This window comes from Euphorbia lathyris, chromosome 4 (assembly GCF_963576675.1).
Source record: "Euphorbia lathyris chromosome 4, ddEupLath1.1, whole genome shotgun sequence".
In the NCBI taxonomy this organism is placed as follows: Eukaryota; Viridiplantae; Streptophyta; class Magnoliopsida; order Malpighiales; family Euphorbiaceae; genus Euphorbia; species Euphorbia lathyris.
The window spans coordinates 66,830,417-66,845,714 of NC_088913.1; positions in this window are offsets into that span (position 1 = coordinate 66,830,417).

Genomic DNA, 15,298 nt, shown 5'->3' on the forward strand with positions numbered 1-15,298 from the left:
CAACTATTGTTTATTGTGACAACGTTAGCGCAATTTATCTCGCCGGCAATCCAGTTCAACATCATCGCACAAAACATGTCGAGATGGACATTCACTTCGTCCGGGAACGGGTCGCCAAAGGCGAAGTCCGCGTGCTACATTCCCGTCACGATATCAAATAGCCGGCATCTTCACAAAAGGGCTGCCCACACCACTCTTCGAAGATTTCAGAAATAGTCTCAATGTTCGGCCTCCGAACCTTTCAACTACGGGGGTGTATTAGAGATATTTAGTATTATTTACTGTTTATAGAATTTACTGTATTTACACAACAGTTAGACAGTTAGACAGAATTAGAGTTTCACTGAAACGTGAACTGTGTTATGTATATATATCATTTTACTCATCAATAACAATCACTGAGAATCATATCATTTCATTTTTGGCCTCTATATTTAGGTGGCAATTAGCATAAATGGACTGTATTTGTGTGGTGTTAGCTATCGGGATAGTATAAAAAGGATCAATCCAAACACGATTCGAAATGGTTCGTGTCATTATTGGGTCAATGTGAAATAGTATAAAAAGGAGCTATCGGGATAGTATAAAAAGGATCAATCCAAACACGATTCGAAATGGTTCGTGTCATTATTGGGTCAATGTGAAATAGTTCAAAGATTAAGTTAGTAAAATATTGTTATAGGAAGTGACATTAACAAATATAACGCAGGGAATAAGCTAGGATCAAGGAGCCACTGAGATTTAGAAATGTTTAAAACCCCATATATATAGTTTTGGATATTTGGAGTTCGCCCCCAGTTCTCCATTGTTGCCGCCAAAGGTTTTCACAGTGAGTTCTATCAAAATGTTGAAGATGAAGAAAGGGTTTTAGGTTTTATTTTTTTTGCATTTCTACTTGACAAAACCACGTTGTTTCACTTAAGTGGAACGACCCTGTTTTGTCAAGCAGAAATGCAAAAGTAGAAATTACAACCAAAACCCTTTCTTCATCTTCAACATTCCGACAGAGCTTAGAATTACAAATCCCTCAACAGAGCTTAGGACTGCAATCCCTCACAAGAGCTTAGGACTGCAAACCCCTAAATCCCTCAACAGAGCTCAATTTCAAATTGGGCTAATTACTAATCTAGCCTATTTGAAAAGGTCCATTAACATATTTAACCCACTTTGCTTTCATCTCATCAAATTATACACTTTCATCCACTTTGGACAAGAATACTCTTATTTCAATTCACCTTCTTCCTCAGACTTTCAATGTTTTCTTCACCATCCCAAACCGACGAAAGCGGTATTACCGTCAAGTCTTGAGAGAGAAAAGACGGTGGTTCATAGAGAGAGAGAGAGAAGAGATTATGTTTGTAGAGAGAGAAAAGACGGTGGTTTATAGAGAATTAAGATGGAAAGCTCAAAAAAGAGAAAGAAAAAAATCTACCAATTGAACTGCTGCGATGTCACATATGTGACGAGTTCGTCACAAATGCGACAACAGTTGTCGCATCTGTGACAAAATGCACAAAATGCAACAAATGCGATAACTGTTGTTGCATTAGGGACGAAATCTGACAGCACAGATACGATAACTGTTGTCACATTTGTGACGAAATGTGATAAATTGCGTCACAAATGCGATAAAATGGAGGAAAATGGAGGAAACTTGAGGAAATTGAAACGATACCATTACAGATGAAGAAAGAGACAAGATCAGCGAGAAAAGCAGGCGTATAAGCTAAAAACATACCATTTCTATGGGAAAACATCATTTGTTTAGTGCTTCCTTTCCAAAATTTAGAATACTTAAATAATATAAAAAATCGCTAACCATTGGTATCAGAAATTAAAAAAGAAGAAGAAGCAGGAGCAGAAGTCGAATGGAACTAGAGGTATATTTGTCCAAAAGGGAGGAAAGTGTCTAATTTGTGAGATGAAAGCAAAGTGGATCAAATATGTTAATGGACCCCTTCAGTTGGGCTAGATTTGTAATTTGCCCTTTCAAATTCACCAAACAAAACCCAAACCAAATCCTTAATTAATTCCCTCAAACGAAGGTTGAAGTCCGCTTCTCTCACTCGGTATGTCCTTCGAAAGTCTGCTTCTCGCACTTGTCTTATCTTGTTGGTTTTCTTGATTTCTTGTTCTTTTTTTTTTCTTTCTTAATTGTTAATGTTTTATGAATTGTGATTTCTTTTTAGCTGTTGATATGGTATTAAATCATTTGAGTTTTTATTAAGAAGGCTTATTATGATCCGAAAACCTCAAATGGACCTTGGCCCATTCAAGATAAAGGTAATGGCCAGTCTTAGCCGAAGATTGACTAAAGTCAAAGCTTCGGGCACCCTATCATTGCGTACCAACCTATTTATGAAAGTGAGGAGTGTGTGTTTGGAGTCCTACATGTTGATTGGTCCACGCGTCTTCAAACACTCCTTTGAAGACTGCTTTCGGCAATGCTAGGGTGCCTGAAGCTTTGACTTTGGTAAATCTTCAGCTGAGACTGACCATTACCTTTATCATGAATGGGCCAAGGCCCATCTAAGGTCTTCGGATCATAATGGGTCTTCTAAATAAAAGCTCAAATGATTTAATACCATATTATTTGTGTTGAGTGTTAATTGAAGTTTTTGTGTAAGTTGTGTTATTATTAGTGTTAATTGATTTAGTTTCATGTTATTGTTAATCGAAACTTCCCGTTTTAACAGCAGAGATGATTAGATTGAGGAAAAGAAGTGCTAAATGTATTTTGATTAGCTTTAGCTTTATGCTTGGTTATCTTGCTATTAATTCCTGTTTTACGTGTTATTATTAGCGTCGAAGGAATGAGCTCTGTTAAACAGTAACACAATAACAAGTTACATTAGTATAAAGCATTCATTTGGCTTTTCAAATTGGGGTCAATTGATAGTAAAAGTTGGTGTTAATTCGAGAACTACAACCGGTAGCAAATTGAATTAGTTTTAAGTAGGAATTCAAGGTAAACTTTATGTTCATCATCATTTAACTTCTTGAGACAATAAAGGGTGGTCCGGTGCATTACGTGTCCCTGCTTAAGCGAGGGTACCACCACAAGGGTGTACTGGGGCAAGTCTTTCCCTGTCAATATTTTGACAAGAGGCCGCTCCTAAGACTCGAACCTGTGACCTCTCAGTCACACGACAATAACGTTTACTTTTTACATTTAACTTTTTGAGACAATAAATTAGTAAATTGAATTAGAGGTTCTCTTTATATTATAGGAATGTAATTGGAGATGAAAAAGGAGTGAAACTACTTGAAAATTTGGATGGTTCAAATTATTGTAGTTCTGAGTGATTGCTTCCAAAAAGATACTGGAAGACAAGAAAACTTATCAACATTTGCTTTCTAGTGTTTAGGAATAAGGAAGTACTTTATCATGCATTTCATTACAAGATAACACACGTAAAACTTTTAATATATGACTATTTATGTCTTTTTTCCAATCAAATATATGTCTAATGATGTTTCCATGTCATGTTGGATATGATCTATTAGTCCAAGATACACTCTGATAACATCGGGATATTATCGCAAGGACCAAAAGAGATAATCGCCTCAAATATGCCACGTGGCATAGGAAACCGCCCGGCGGATCCCCCTGAGTTAGCTCTAAGAGATCCGCTGGCGGATCTCTAAGGCGAATCTCTCCACTTACTTAAGTAACGGCTAACCGTCAACTCGGCCATAATGATCATTAAATGAATCATTAATAATCTTAACCCGCCATTAAATGAGCATTAATGGAGACTCTCTAGTTACCTAGGAGTTACAAATCTATCTACTATAAATAGCCTACGTCTAGGCTATCAAGGTACACTCACTCATACTTACTTTTCGCTAAGCTTTGTCCATTCAGTTTATTCGCCATATTTGTTACTGACTTTAGCATCGGAGTGTCCCCGGCCGATCCCAACGGCGCCTCACAGGGATGTGGTCCGGTTAGAAGTTTCATTTGTGTTATCAATTGGTGCGGTGAAGGTGGAATCCTTGACCCAATAAAGGATTTTCGGTCACATTGAAACATCATGAATGATGAAATACTAAATCCCTCCTCAGGGATCGAGTCGCCAGTAATCAAACCATCCAGTGCTGGGCACACGGGTACGACCGCTCCCACAATGAATATCGATGGAAATATGCCCCCAGCATCCTTCCTTGATATGTGTGTTCTGGATATCGAGGCGCGATATGGGATTGAAATTGGAGACCGCCTTCGAGCGTTCACAACTATTCCTTATAGTAGTACGGTTTCTACGTCAGTGGTCTCGTCTCTACCTCCGTTAAACTTTGGTCTAGGACCAGGGGCTCGTAGCTCTTCATTCCTTCAAGCTCATAATGTTGACTCTACGGTAACTACCACGGCGCCAAGTGGATCACGACCAGTTATGAGGGAGCTGTTTCCTGGCGAAGGAAGCCGTAGGAATTACATGGTCCCCCCTGGCGGATCAGAAGTTCCAAGGTTTAATCTTGATGGGCCGAATGTACCCAGACGACCACGGACGAATTCGTCCCTTGGGGGATTTAAAGAGCCCATTCGCAAAAAGCACAGAAAGAACAAAGATAAGCAGCGAAGATCTCCTTCGCCCCGGCGAACAAAATCTTCACGCCGTGGCAGATCTCCTCCAACTACTGGTCGTAAAAAGAGTAAGAGACCGGAAAAAATGTCTCATTTAGGAGGATCGCCACCCCATCCATCCTCGGGAACTGTTGGACACACTCTGACGGGAGGTCAACAAGGAGGAAACGAGCTGAATCCTCCAAACAAGGGAAGTGGGGGAGGAGGCAATGGAAGAGGAAGGGGAGGCGGACGAGGAGGACATTCGCCATCGGATTCATCGTCCGAATCGAGTTTTTCATCTTCTCCGAGCAGATCGCCACGAAGAGATCGTCCCAGAGCGGAGCCAGAGAATTTTGATGACAGAGTCAGAGCCCTAGTGCTTCAAATGAATGAAGAAAATGCTAGGCATAATCCATTCGCCAACAGGGATTCGCCTTTTGCGGTTTGGATTGAAGCAGAGGAAACTGAAAGAGCGTTTAAAATCCCTAATCTGGCAATTTATACAGGTAAAGACAACCCGGAAGCTCATGTTCGAAAATACAGAATCATGGCCAGACTCAATCGAGCCACCGAACCTGTGCTTTGCAAAATGTTTGTCACCACGTTAGGAGGCCCGGCTTATTTGTGGTTTCAATCCCTACCTCCAGGCTCAATAAACAGCTTCGATCAATTGAGTAGGGAATTTTGTGCTAAATTCGCCGGTTGCATTCCTGCAGTGGTGAAATCCGGAAAACTTTTTGAGTTAAAACAAAAGGCGAATGAATCCCTCCGAGACTATGTAGACACTTTTAATCAATTGTGTATACAGATCGTTGACGTAGATATCTCCGTAGCTGTGGAATGCTTTGTGAGAAACACTACTTGTAAAAGTTTGCAAGAAGACCTCATCCGCAAGAAACCAACCAGCATGGCGGAATTAATGGAACGTTGCAAGGATTTTATAGAGGTAGATGATATTCGCCGAGGCTCACCATCATCGCCAAAGAAGGATCGAGGCGAATCCCGCTCCCGAGATCGAGATCGGGACAGAGACAAACGTCAAGATTCTCCTCGAAACAAACGAAGAGATTCCAGGAACAAATCAACATTTGTCACCTCCTTCACACCTCTTAATGCTTCTAAAAGTGAGGTTCTTATATGGATCGAGAACAGCCAGCACAAACGGAGCATTTCATACCCCGAGCCAAAAGGGGGAGAGTATACCAATAAAGGCAAGGATCCTAAAAATTATTGCAAATATCACAGGAAAAATGGCCATGATACGGATGCTTGCTGGGAGTTAGCTCGAGAAATTGAACGACTCATTGAAAGAGGTAAATTGGATCGGTTCATCCAAACGGAAGGAAAAGACGATGATAGATCCAAGGAGGATTCAAAGAAGAAAGGAAAGGGCACTATTAATGTCATAGCTGGCGGACCTGGTTATCAGCCAGCATCAAAAGAGGCAAAAATAATCAACCTTGATGGGATATCGTTAAATCGCCCTTTTTCAGACGCAGGTCTGGAGATTGCACCCCATGCGGATGCACTGGTCGTCACAATGATGGTTGAAGGCTGGGAAATTAGACGGGTGATGATTGATACGGGAAGTTCATGTAACGTCATCACTCAAGAAGCATTCATCAAACTTAAAGTTGATCCTGTCCAAGTGGAACCAACTATGGTCGATATTCTGGGAGTCACTGGTCATACCATTCAGACGAAAGGCCAAGTTATTTTGGAGTGCGAACTCGCTGGGGATGATCAAGTTTGGAAAGGAGATTTGGAGTTCTCAGTCCTAGATAGACAATTGGCCTACAATATTATTCTCAGACGACCATTTATCTCCGAAGTTGCGGCCCTTATCTCTATTCGCCATCTAACACTTTACATTCCTACGGTCAAGGGAGGAGTGATGGTTAGAGGTTGTCAAAAAGTGGCTCAAGAAACTTATTCGGCTTCGTTAATGATTCGCCCTCAATCTAAAAAGGAAACAGAAGAGGAATGCATTACAATAGCAGTGGATAAGGATGATACGGAGGACAATACATTACCACACATGGCGAATCTCTTGAGCCGACGTAAACACTTGGTCAGAGAATGAAATGCACCTATGGTCTTGAGTACTCTTTTTTCTTTAACAAGCTTTTTCCCACGAGGTTTTTCTTGTTAAAGGTTTTAATGAGGCTCATTTGCAAAGACCTATTTCCTGTAATAAGGTGTTTCTTCCATTAATAAAGATTGTTGGTTTCATTATCCATTTTCTTTTTTATGATTCACTACTGCAATATCAATATTCCAGTCATAAAAAGGAGGCATCTAATGCTCCTCACAATCACAACAGATCTGCCACTTGGCAGATCATGGTCACCAATAGAGTTAAAACGATCCTTGGACGCAAGGTCTTTACACTCTCTTGTCCTTCCCTAAGAAGGACTTACAAGTCCTACGGGCGGATCGTTTCACCTCAAAGATAGGTGGCAAAACGAACCCCTGGGCAGCTTTACTTCCTCTAAAGAGGAATAGAACAGCTTCAAACCTTCACAAAGGTTCATACGGTGAAGTAGGGCTGGCCACCTACTTCAAACAAAAATCCTGAACATATTCACATTCAAAACACTATCGGACACAAAGTGTAAAAGTGAATTAAATAGCAATGTTTGGAATCATACTGGTTTTTACAAAAACTTATACAAACAAAAACTAAATAATAGCAGGGGCATCCCCTTTTGCGCTTCCCTCACCCGCAGGGCACACCGGAGGATCCTTTTTCTCCACAGTTGTAGATTCGCCACCAAGAGATACCTCCTTGTCCCCTTTTGGTTCTGAATCAGCCTTGGACGGTATCTCCGGAAGATCATCCTCCACAACTATGGTAGAAGGCTTAGCCTCAGGCAAGGTTCCTTTTATCCATCTTCTTACATAATCACGGAGATACCCCTTGGCATCAGGCATCTTCTTGAACTTCGCCACATCCTCCGGCTCAGGAACGGCGAACTCAGGATCTGTGAAATCGATCCCGGGATGAGCTAAGGAGAAATACGCCATAAGCATCTCTCCATAAAAGAATGCTTGTTCGCCTGCCGTGTATTCCGCCTCCCCGAGAGCATCTTCATGATTTTTAGTATCAGAGGCTATCTTTGCCTTTAACTTCTGTATCTCCTCGTCTCAGAGAATCAAAGCAGCTGTGGCAGAAGCCAAATTCGCATTAGCGGAAGAAAGGTTGGCATTGGCAACGGCAAGAGAAGAATTGGCATTTGCCAACTCTTTTTCCAGCTTCTCAACAGTAACCCTATCCTGAAGCAGCCCATTCTCCAAGGTACGTAGGCGGGCGTACAGCTGAGAAAAGCAAAGAAAGTTAGCCAAAAAGCAGAAACAAAGAAATCATCACACTCTTCCAAAAAACTTACTGAAAGAAGCTCCAATTTTCCCTTTTGGAGGTGGATCGATCTGGGGATTTGGTCATAACCCCTTTGTACTTCTCCTACTTGTCCTAGAGCTTCGTCCAGGTTATTCAAAAGCGATTCATCCTCGAAAGTTCGTCCAGCCAACTTGGCGGACCAAGATTCGCCAGTACTGGGCTTCGCCGTCTGCATAAGTAAGAAAGACCATACGCCACTTCAAAATCTGACAAGCAGACAAAAGAATTAAAAGATGCATTACCTGAACCGTTTTTTCAGTAGTCTTGGCAGATTTAATGGCATCCGCCATTATCTTGGTACTCCCAATGTTATTGGGCCGCCTCTTCTTTAGTGGCGGGTCAGCAGTCGTCTCCATAGGGCGTTTGCCCGTATCAGTTTGAGGGATAGCCTCTTGATTTTTCTTGCGGGCTTCCTCTTCTCGAAATTGCCTGCGCGTCTCTGCAAGAGCACGATTTGCCTTAGATGCAGCCCTGCCAAAAGAAGATATCAAAATAAATTAAAGCTCCAAAAATAAATAAGGTACCTTGATCAAATTGAGTTATTTTCGAGTAAACAAGTTGATCCTCCACTCGGCGGATCAAAGGAACGTCGCTCATCATGAAGGCTAAGGCATCCTCATAAGTCCAAGCATCCGCCTTAATTTGCTTCATGAGATCCGCCACAGCCTCATCACCAAGCGTTAAGATTCGCATGTCTCCCGCCATGTGTAGTGGACGAGAGTTCCAGACTAAAGGAAAGTCCAATGGCTCGTCCTCCTTTATTCTCACATAGAAGAAACTCTCATCCCAGCTATGCACGTTAGACATTTTATGGTAGAAGGGCGAATAGACACCAAATTTGGCGAATGTAAGATAGGACTCTGACTTCCTCTTAGAAGGTTTGTGAAAGGCTCTGAAGATACGGCCATTATACGTTACGCCTAAATTCGACGCCAGATAACAATCCAAGGCCATATCAAGCCAACCATTAGGATGTAGTTGGCTGACAGCAATGTCAAAGTACGAGAGGATATCCGCCAACATCTTGGGAAGAGGAAGGCGAAACCCTCTCTCAACATGACTACAAAAAACAGTAAAAAAGCCTGTCGGCGGATTGGAAGGGCGTTGATGTGAAGCGGGGAGTTGGGTTTCGTAGTTTTTAATCCACGAAAAGCGATCTGATAGGTTCGCCAAATCCGCGACACTCATGCGAGACGAAGTGGATTCTGCTCGAGGTGTCTTCTTCCTAACAGGAACAGAAGAAGAAGCCATTAGACCCAGAAACCGGTTACGGGCACCGGCTGGAGCGAAACTAGAAGGAAAAGAAGGATTTCCAGAGGAACGAGTCCGATAATGGCTCTGCGCCGAGTTATTGAACTCAGCTAAACCGGAATTAATTTCTCCGGCGAGAAATTGGGAATCCTCCAACGAAGACGAAGACGAGGACCAACTAAAATCTACTTCAATACGAGGAGAAGATGGCAAATTAAAAAGTTCTGAAGTTGACCCCGAAGACGAAGATGAACTTCTAAACATTCAAAAAATGATGTAAAGAACACTTACATGGAAATGCAGAAGCTTGAGGTTTCTGAGAAAAGGCTCCGAAAAGCAGAAGAAAATGGAAAGCAAGGGAGAAAGAGAACTCCGGAGAAGGAAGACGGCTTTTTAAAACGCTCCTAGGGCAGTGTGATTTGTGTCAACCATCAAAGAACCTCGAACAGAGTGCACATTAATACGGAAGCGTGTGACGGCGCGCAGAAGTCTAAAAGCCCTAAAGGACTTTAAAGGCATTTTGGGGGGGCTTCTGATAACATCGGGATATTATCGCAAGGACCAAAAGAGATAATCGCCTCAAATATGCCACGTGGCATAGGAAACCGCCCGGCGGATCCCCCTGAGTTAGCTCTAAGAGATCCGCTGGCGGATCTCTAAGGCGAATCTCTCCACTTACTTAAGTAACGGCTAACCGTCAACTCGGCCATAATGATCATTAAATGAATCATTAATAATCTTAACCCGCCATTAAATGAGCATTAATGGAGACTCTCTAGTTACCTAGGAGTTACAAATCTATCTACTATAAATAGCCTACGTCTAGGCTATCAAGGTACACTCACTCATACTTACTTTTCGCTAAGCTTTGTCCATTCAGTTTATTCGCCATATTTGTTACTGACTTTAGCATCGGAGTGTCCCCGGCCGATCCCAACGGCGCCTCACAGGGATGTGGTCCGGTCAGAAGTTTCATTTGTGTTATCACACTCCTACTTAAATATGAGCTGCCTACTCTACATCCTACCACAAGACGGATTGTTAGCTCATGTCAAAATTTTAACATAGAAGTGTTTGGTTGCTCATTTTCATGTTTTTGTTTACCTTCTGGTGTTTGTTTAATGGCATTCTGCTTGCTTTTTACATATTAAAAATAGTTTTTTACAAAAACAGGAATCATTGTTTTTTTGAAAAATCAGTTTTTTCTAACAGCAAACCGTAACAGCAAACAATAAGAATAAATAGTAAGTAAAGCAAACAGCAACAACAAATAGTAAGTAAAGCCAACAGATCCATAATCTTAATCCAATACAAACTGCTAGTCCAATTCAAATTCGATCTACATCACTCCAAACTAAAATAAATCAATTTAAAATCTTATATTTTTTAAAGCATTCAAAATCTTATCTCGAGCCCATAACCTCTCCAAACCAATTCTACTCCTTAATAAAAAATTCACATGTATTTTAGCATATATGTTATATATGTAAAACTAAAATGAATTTTAATTAGATAAATACACTGTATATGTAACTCAAATTAAAGTAAATCAAACTCTAAGTTTTAAATTCATGAGATCAGGGCCGACTTAGAGGGTGTTTGTTTTAGCTTTTCGGATGAGCGTTTAGCGTTTCACTCCAAACCGCAAGAAATATAGCGTTTGGTTACGCTTAGATAACCGCAGCGTTTAGCATTTTCTCTGGAAACTGCAGCGTTTTGGAGCTTTTCACGAAAAGCTCCTATTTGGAGCTTTTCATAAACAACTGTTTGTAGTTATTTGTTATTGACAAAATTATCCTTCTTATTTCCACAAAATTATGTTTATTTTTACATTATTTATATTTCTACAATATAATTACTGGAAGAATAAGGTTTTGTTGCGTTCAATAAATTTTTTACTTTTTATATAGATTATTTTTTTTTTAATTTGTGTAACACATTTTTTATTTTATAATAGGATAATGTACAAAAATACCCCTAACATTTATAGCTAGGAGCAATTTTACCTTAACGTCTAAAATGATGCAATTATACTCCTAATATTAGCAGCCAAAAGCAATTTTATCCTTAACATTGAAAAGTTGGGTCAATTTGATAAATAATTTATCAAACTGTTTTCTTGGTCATGAATATTGTCATCTACACTTTACATGTGCATCATTTTATTATCGTAAGTAACATATCACAAACATATGATTAGACGTGATTTTTTTTAAGAAAATAAAAAAAATATTATCTTTTGTACGAGTTGGACAAAAAAAAATATGAAATCTCTTTTTGAGAACTGCTGGTATATGCAATTGGTGTAGAATAAGAAATAAAATATCTATGTTTTCTAATAATATCTAAAATCAACCCAACTTGCCAATGTTATGGGTAAAATTGCTAATTAGCTGCCAGCGTTATGGGTCAAATTGCACCATTCTAGACGTAAAGAGTAAAATTATTTCTAGTTGTATATGTTATGGGCATTTTTTCATATTTTTCCTTTTATAATTTCATCATTGATTAATTTAAAACATGTCCATTTCAGATATTTTAAATCCAAACAGCAACCGTTCAATATAATTTTACCAAACACTAGTAATTAAACAGATAATAACAAACAGCTAACAGCAACCGCTAACAGCTTACTGCAACTGCAAACAGCTAACAGCAACCGCAACAGCTGTTAACTAACAGCTGAACCAAACAGACCCTTAACCATAAAGCCACTAAACCAAAGGCTTTAGGTCCCACAATTTAAAATTATAATACATTTTAAATCCATAAAAAGTTCAATATATAAATAATTCAAAATAATAATCAACTTACTATAATACATATTAATAGTTGTATAAATTTTTTCTTAATTTATGTAATTAGTTATTATATTTTTAACTTTTTTATTTGTTTATGTTTTGTATCCGTTAGAAGAGTTTAATGTTTTTTTTTTTTCTTTTACCATTAGAATACATTTATAACCCATTAGAAGAGTTTAAGGCTTTTCATGTTCTGTTATCATTAGATTTTAGAGTATGCATATTATCTAGATTTAGAAAAGAACATCATACAGTTGGGGGCTAATTAAATTTTTGTATTTTAGCATAGGTTATAATTTTTAGACTATAGTTATTTTATTTTAATTAAATTCATTTTGCAATCAAATAAAAATGTGATAAAAATAGAAAATAATATCAAAAGATTATTATAAAAAGAAAATAAAAAGAAAAAGAAAAGAAAAAGAAATAATAAAAATCAGGGTAAATTTGCACCATTTTTTTAGTAACCCGTCCAGAAACTTCGACGATGAAAACGGACCCCAAAACGGCAAGATATCAGACCGTTATTATTTTTTTAGAAAGGTCGGGATGTTAGCCACGGAGAAAACGAAAGCCAATAAATAAAAATAAAAGTGGCGCAAACCAAGGCCGGTCACGCTTCGTTACTCCACCGGCGCAAGTTCCCCTCGAAAAATGGTTCATCAACCGACATAAAAAATTTCCACAACCTCTCTCAAAAAATGCAAAAAGAAGAATAAGAAAGAGAGAGGCAGAAAAAAGAAGGAAAAATGAAATGGAGTTGTCTAGTGTCGATTCTAGCAACGTTTCGAAAGAAAAAAGAAAAGAAAAGGAAAAAGTGGAAATTCGTGTCAGAGACTTTTGATCCAAGTTGGATGTGCTGCTACTTCTCTAATTTTACCAATAAATTTCAGAAGTGAAGATACAAAGGAGGAAAGAAACAAAGTCCAGAAGAACGACGAGGTGGTGTTACAATAAAATCTTCGTTAGAAAATCGGATGAAGCGGGTTTATTTTGACAAACCCACTCCGCAGATGACACGCCATATTAAGCCATTATACGTCAAAGCACACGTTGATGGCAAGCCCTTATCGAGAGTTCTAGTTGATAATGGTTCAGCCGTTAACATTATGCCATTAAAGATGGCACTAGCTCTCGGGAAATCCGTATGCGACATAATGACGTCAGAAATTTCCGTCTCAGCTTTTACCGGCGAAATTGCTAAAACCTATGAGGTTTTACCTGTGCAACTTACCATCGGTACCCAAACCACTACGGCGACATTTTTTGTGGTGAGCTCTACAGCAAGTTATCAAACTTTGCTCGGTCGAGATTGGATTCACTCTAACTCATGAATTCCGACATCTTTGAATCAACTTTTACTACTTTGGAAAGGGGATGACATTGAGGTGATTCGGACAAATGAAAAACCTATTGAGACACATTCGGATATGGTGGAGTCTCGATTATACGAAGATAATATTGGTCCAATCAAGATCAAGACTAAAGGAAAAAGCAAGTCATGCGCCAATCAAGTGAAGAGCATCTTCAAGACGAGCATCATTATGCCTTACCGTAGGCCGATTAGCAATGAGCCTCTCATCGAAAAGGTTCAATGATTTTGTCACATCCGAAGGACAAAGCGGTGGCATCAGCCGCTATAGAAAAATAAGGATGCGACAAGGTACGAGGTGCCTTTTATTTTTTGTTTTGTTTTTGCATCATTTTACATTTTAGTTTTTCTTTTAAGCTGTTAATTAGCATCATTGATATTTTTTAGTGTACTTAGAGGTAATAAAGCATCCATTTCAAAAAAAAAGTGTAAAAAACGAAATGATAAAAGACATAAATGAAAAGAAAAATAAAAATGAAGAAAAACAATAAAAGTTCGTCTACATGTCCCAAAAAATTTAAAAAAAAATAAAAGAGTTGCGAGATATAAAAAAAAAAGCAATCGAGACAAAGAAGCTCAGTGTAGCCTTTTCTATCCGATCCGTCGTCCAGTCGCTCAGTTTTGTCCCCATCAAATACGAGACAACAACATGTGCAGCACCGATGGCATCCAAGCTCGAAGACGTCGGGGGGGGGGGGGGGCAGATTTCGTCATGTATGATATATCCATATCATCAAATGGATTCTCAACTCCAAGCTCAAGAGGTTCAAGACATATATTAGCCAATCATGATTCTTGAGAAAAAGAAGTGACAATTCAATTTATTTCCGCCAATCAGTAGCTCAAAGAAGTGTATTAACAACGGAAGTGAAGTCGCGAATTCATAGACGGAGTTAAACCAATTTCAGCAAAGAACATATTTATATGGATATAAATCAGATTCAACTTCAACATTTTTCTGGAATAAGCTCAACTCAAGATCAATTTTTATACAATTTAAATAAAATGGCAGCAGCTATTTTGTTTAAATGAGCAGAAAAAACAGATTGCAAATTGATCCTAGTTACGAAGGAAAATAAAGGCAGCCACGAGCATTTTCGGCATCAACAAGCATGGCGTGAGTGATGCAAATTTCAGCAGCAGCGAAGCATATCAGTCAAAGCCGAAGCAAGAAAAAATCGAGATTGCAATATTAGAAAATGCAGCAGCAGCAGATGAGCATGTCTCGTAATTCAAAGAAAAATTCAACAAGTCACCCAGCAATTCCATCACACACCGTCAATTTTCATACAAAATTTACATCGCTGATCTTTACTTTCTTTTTGAGCCATGAACCAGCAGAAATCATGTGTGAAAATGATGAGGAAGCTGCAAAGAACACAATTTCAGCTTCAACAAATTCGGTACTGACAGGTAAAAAAAAAAAAGACTTATTTTATGTGTAAAATTCATTTTCAAATCTTTTACACATAAAATAGGGGGGCAATTGTTGGGGGCTAATTAAATTTTTGTATTTTAGCATAGGTTATAATTTTTAGACTATAGTTATTTTATTTTAATTAAATTCATTTTGCAATCAAATAAAAATGTGATAAAAATAGAAAATAATATCAAAATATTATTATAAAAAGAAAATAGAAATAAAAAGAAAAGAAAAAGAAATAATAAAAATCAGGGGTAAATTTGCACCATTTTTTTAGTAACCCGTTCAGCAACTTCGACGATGAAAATGGACCCCGAAACGGCAAGATATCAGACCGTTATTATTTTTTTTAGAAAGGTCGGGATGTTAGCTTTCCGGAATGTCAAAAACGGAGCAAAACGGAGTTAAAATGAAGCCGGTAGAATTTTTCAAAGGGAAGTAGTGCTGAAAAACGGGTTTGAACATGTCCAACACATTACAA